The sequence below is a fragment of the Lacerta agilis genome, chromosome 2, assembly GCF_009819535.1.
Source record: "Lacerta agilis isolate rLacAgi1 chromosome 2, rLacAgi1.pri, whole genome shotgun sequence".
Taxonomy (NCBI): Eukaryota; Metazoa; Chordata; class Lepidosauria; order Squamata; family Lacertidae; genus Lacerta; species Lacerta agilis.
In genome coordinates, this window is record NC_046313.1 from 79,698,087 (window position 1) to 79,704,250 (window position 6,164).

A 6,164-nucleotide genomic window follows, 5' to 3' on the forward strand; every position below is an offset into this window, starting at 1 on the left:
TGACAGTTAAGTCCAGTTCCAAACGACTCAGGTTGCGGCGCTCATCTCGCTTTACTGGCCGAGGGAGCCGACGTTTGTCCGCATACAGTTTTTCCCGGTCGTGGTCAGCATGACTAAGCTGCTTCTGGTGAAACAAGAGCAGCGCAAGGAAACGTTGTTTACCTTCCCACTGGGGCGGTGCCTATTTATCTACTTGCACTTTGACATGCTTTCAAACCGCTAGGTTGGCAGGAGCTGGGACCAAACAATGAGAGCTCACCCTGTCGCAAGGATTCAAACCGCCGATCTTCTGATCAGCAAGCCCAAGGCTCAGTGGTTTACACCACCCGTGTCCCTAATGACGCAGACACATCCTTTCCCCCCTCCCTATATATTCCTGTAGTTAATCATGTTATTTCTCATGAAGGAGAAGACCATAATGATTTTAGATTGCCTGCATTTGAGAGAGTGGTGCCTGTTCACCTTCCAACTCAGGATCCTGTTTAATTATTTCCTTGGAATTTTGAAGGAGACATATTACTATATAATGAAAACAACTCCAGGTAGATGGTCCCCAGATTTGTTGGTCTATAAATGATGCTCGTAATGAAAGCAAAGTGGGAAGGGTAACAAGACTTCTCAAATGCTAATGTATGTTTGCTATGAAATATTGCCCATCAGGAGTTGTGCTGGATTGCAGGTTATTTGGAATTTAATTTCTGATACAAGTACCGGTATATTGATTAATAAATTCTCAACTCCATCTACAAAAAGAAAAATAGCTTCTGCTCAATCCTAATCTGGTTTGCAGTAGAATCACTAGAATGAAGTACTGTACATGATGAGGTCTTGTCACTTGTGTTGCAAGACAGAGGTGTCCTTAAATTGTTTGCTTTGGATCACTGTTTTGGTATAGGGTATGATATTACAGCAAGGGAAAAGGTCGGCTGGGTGGGATGCCTCAGCAAAAATAGATTCATGGTAATTCTGTTTGATTATTGTTCTTGCAGCTGGCAGTTGACAGGTGGAGGCAGAGTTAAAGGCAAGAATGCTGCTACCACAGCACAGAAACACACTTATCATTCCTCTCCAGGTATTGCTCTTCAGTGTCCGCTATGTCCACATAAAAGTTCCCTTCAACTTTTTATAACGCTTTTCGGGTGCTCTCACGATGGTTCAGGCTACAGCTCCCATCAAACACAACAGAAGGTTTATAGATTTGCAGGGACCCTTGTACTAGAGCTGTTTGTCACTGATGTGCCAAGAACTCTGCTGATCAAGCCACATGCTTTATCAGGACACCCAGACCAAGCGTTTTCCACACTGTCTACATCTTTTCCTTGGAACCTTCTTAATGTGGTACAGGCCTTCTTGAAAATGAGCTGAGCAGATTTCCAACTGTCTCACCATGGCCATTGTTCTCCTCCATTAAAAGAGCTTCTTTTGTTCTTTCGCTGTATTTTCGTTTCCACTCGTGCTTATTTGCTACGTAAAGGTTATTTAGCTAAAGTTAGTTCACAGTCAAAAAATATGTGTATTATGATAGCTTCTCAAGATTTTCCTCATTTTTTTCACTGCACAGCACATTTATTGGTTCCAAGGATCTCTGTAAGTCATTTCAAGTAAAGGTAAAGGGACCCCATTAGGTCCAGTCGTGTCCGACTCTGGGGTTGTTGCGGCGCTCATCTTGCGTTACTGGCCAGCATAACTAAGCCGCTTCTGGCGAACCAGAGCAGCACATGAAAATGCCGTTTTAGTAATAGGCACCTAATTAAAATAAGAATAATAGATTGTTATAGTGGCATCCTGCTTTTGTGAAAACAGGACTCCCCTCTGTATGGCCCCAAAATCTGCTCCAGAGGGTATGAGGACTTGCTGGGCACATCGAAGGGCACAAGGCAGTGGAGAGAAAGGAATTCCATTGTGCCCATTAGGACGGCATTGGATCTATCCTAAAAATAGTAAAATGTGTCAACTATTACTACCTGGGCTGCAAAGGTTAAAGCTGAAATAAAATGCAGTATGCGTTGGGTCTAGATGCACCCTTAAATTAGCAATAATGGCCTTCTTGCCCTTGCTGATAAATTTAGCACTGCTGTTTCATAATTTGGCACTATTATCTCTTGGCCTAAGGGCTCATGTTTCACTGTAACGATTCAATTGGTGTTGCTCTACTGATGTAAGGCATCTTTCTGTCAGGGACTGGCAAGATGCAGAGGAGTGGCAGGAGGCACCAACTGGAGAGCCCTCAAGGGAACCCCCAGGGAAAAAGACTTTGAGCCAGTGGATTGGTGGTGGGATGACGGTGAATGGTCAGACTGGGAGATGTGTCATAAACTGAAGAGGTAACAGGGTTTAGTGAGCAGGAAGAGGCTGTGGCAGAGCCGTCCAGACTCAAGAGGCAGGAGAGGAGTGGGGCCAGGAGACAGATGAGGCAGGCTGCTGAAGGATCCAGGGAGTCTCCCCCTCCTGCTGTGACCAGTTCCCCTCTCCCCTGCTCTCCTAGAACTTGCAGAGAAATAAAGAGGGCGGAGCCATGAGAGCTGTTGGCTGCTGGGGAAGGAACCTGGGAAGGAGTCTTAGAAAGCTTTGGGAAGGTGGGGATCTTCAGTCCTTGCAACTGCTTTGTTGGGTCTAGACCTACTGGGAGGGGTTACTGTGACCACTAGGACTGAGTTGCTTTGTTTCTTTGAATAAAGAGTTAACTTCATCACCATCAGGTGCTTTATTTTATTGCTGACCTACGCCAGCTCCTGACACTGTCACGAGTGGAAACGGAAGGGAGAACATAACAGTTACCTTATGGATCAGGCCAATGCCCCAGGTAGTCCTGTCCTCACAGTGGCAACAATATGCTTGTAGGAAACCTGCAAACAGTACTTGAGCACAGGAGCGTTCCCGCATCCCTTGCCCAGTGATTTCCAGCAACTGGTATTCAGAAGCATTACAGCCTCCATCTGCCAATGGAGCACCAGCAAGTGGATACCATTCACAACCTTGCTGTCTCTGGTATGGTCCACAAAGAAGGCAAGAAGGGACAGGCAAAGTTGGGGAAGCAGCACAAGACTCAAGGCAGTTGCTGCTGATAAGTAGCATGCACTTTGACCCAATGCTTGCTTCCCCAAGTCTAGTGTCCCATACAGTTATGCATAGGATTTCAGCTGCAGAATTATAAGTAAGAATGAAGTTCTTCATAGTAAGAATTCCACTGGATACGTGTTTTTATTTCATGTGGTTTACTGAATAAACAGAGACAAAGTTTCTGTAAAAGTGAAATTTATTTGCCTTAAAAAAATACATTTAGAAAATAAGCTAATGTAGCTAGTTCCAATATACTATGCAGTGCTTCAGTTAATGAAGATTTAATGGCCGTATTTTAAAAATGCTACTTAGTTGTGCAAAACAGTGAGTTAAATATTAATGCAATAGTGGCATAATTGTCGAAGTCCTCTTTTATACACGTTATTCTCAACTTCTGATTTGGAATTCATGTAAGTGAATATTAAAAATACATCTCCTTAAAAATACAGAGGGTAGTGTATAGCTAAAATTAAAGACTCTAAACAATGGTACAAAATGTCATACAAAGGCAGTTTTTTTCCCTACAACGGCCCTGAAATAAATGAATAAAATGTGGTGGAGTATTGATCATCATTAAACCTTGACCCAGCTGTTGCATTTCTTCTCCTAATGGTAACATACCACAATATACTGGTACATGTTAGAATTGGTATAACATTCTTGGAAGGTTCCTCAAAGTCCTATTTCATAAGAGTTATCAAACTCCTATGTTCTTGTGTTCTAAAAAAAAAGTTATGCATCTAGCAGGAATAATTTATTACAATGAGAAATGGCTCATTATGCATATATTTATAGTATATACATTAACCCTCTTCAAGTATTTTATTTCTGTGTAAAAGTAACAAGGGAGTGGAGAGAAATGCACTAAATGTGTACTACTCAGAAGCTGGGAGCCTCCGGTACTTTTGAAAGCTCTCAAGATTTTGAATTCCTGATTTAAAATCACACAGGAAGCATCCACAAACCCGGAAGGGCTCCCAGCTTCAGAATTTTATTCTCTAGCTCATGGAGGTTAAACTTAGCACACTTGTCCACACTTGTCTGTTGCTTTTACCTGTGAACAGAATACTTGAAGGTTATTGTTACAGCAGAGAATCACAAAAGGCTTCCCTAGAGAAACAGTAGATTAAAATCAGCCTCTTCCTTCTTACATAACCACATTCTTTGAAGGCAGTTAAAATTAAGTATTATGACATGATAGCAAAGCACCCAATGCACTTAACAAAATTGGGACGGACATTGATTTGATGCAAGTTAGTATTCCTGTTGCTATTTAACTGACATACTTTGGAGTAAACGATCATCACCCCAACCCAACAAGGGCAATCCACACACACAAACCTGTTTTTGCACATGATCAACCCCATGTGTGCAAAATGGTGCTGGAAAAGATAAAGCCCTAACGTGGGGCCAGGGAGGTGAGGTAGCTCTCTTAACCACCACCATACAAAGAAGGCTGTGGCTGTCCTCAAGGCACTCTCGTCTCCCCATTCGTGCTTCGGCATGAGGAAATAAGAGGCATTTCTGTTCAGCAGCCTGGTCTATGTGCAACAAACTGCAACACATTCAATGTGTATTTTCTGGAATGGCTATTATGCAAAGTTTCTGTTAATTAACCTTTGCCATTTTAATCTTTGTGCCACAATTTAAAATTTAGACTTATGATAGCAAGCTTAAGACTTTAGACAAGAAGCACCCACTTAATTTTAATTACCGTATATACTCGAGTATAAGTCGACCCAAATATAAGCCGAGGCACCTAATTTCCCTACAAAAATGTGGGAAAGCTTATTGACTCAAGTATAAGCCGGTCCACCTTTGCCACTGTGGTAGAGAAGGAATGAGCAGCCCAAAGCAGCCCTTTGGGCTGCTCCTTCCTCTTCCTCCTTTGCTGCTGTGGAGCTCACCCCGTCGCAGGGTTTCGAACCGCCATTCTTCTGATCAGCAAGCCCTAGGGCTCTGTGTTTTAACTCACAGCGCAATGTTCCCTTGTGTTATACAGAGAAGGCTGGGATCCTGTCCTGTTTAAGCAGGAGCCAGGGAAAGTGAGCACCTGTGGGGTTTTAATACTTCCTTAACTGATAAGCTTTCTGTCTTCTGGGGTCTAGAGTTTGCATTTATGTGAGCAGTTCAGGAATGGAACAAGCTGCCTGGGGAGAGTAAAGAACCACCGTTCTTGCACACTTCTTAAGGAATGGTTGACTTGAGTATAAGCCGAGGGCAGCTTTTAAAGCACAAAAAGTGTGCTGAAAAACTAGGCTTATACTCAAGTATATACGGTATGTTTTTTTTTAAAAGGTGGGGCACCACTAGTTTTATATTCTAGAGACAGATCTGTGATCTGATAGGTAGTAAATTCACTATTACACACTGTAATCGCAAGTCATTTGATTCAGATGTCACAGAGCTGATGTGAGAGGGAGGACCATCACAGGTCTGTGTGCTCCTCTTCCCTGGGCTTCCATGTTCCTTTCCATAGTTTAAAATAAGCTCAAGCTGCTGTAATATCTGAACTGCATAGACTATGGTTACCTCTAATCACAGACTGCCTCAAAACTAAGAATGAGTCAGGTTTTAGTCCTGGGTGGGGACACAACCGAAGTGGATTAAAAAAGCAATTTTTAGTTTCAGTTTTGCTTTCCAAAAGCTCAATTCCCCATCTGTTTTTTCAAATGTGAAATTGAATTTTAAAAATGTAAATACAAAATCTCTAAAATACCAAATAGGTTAATATTAAATAACCTCAATATAAGCATGTTGGCTCTAAAAGTTACACTGTAAATGAATATATTCCTATACCAGATCCATTGAATTAAAGGCGGTTTTTCTATGTATGAACTAATTGGAATTTATCAGATATTAATATTTATGTTCCACCTACACTTTGCCAAGTTACTTCTGTTGTATCAGTCATGGGCATTTCAGTTTTTGATTGTTACTTTTGTTTGATTCTGTGAGGATAGGGCTTGGCAAAAGCAATAGTGAAGCAGAAAGGAGCAACACTGGAGTGAAGATAAGACAATTGTCCAGTGTTCAGTTTCCTATACTCCCAAACTTAACCTCACAAACTGTCATGGGTGCCAAGTGCAAGAAAGAATCTATAT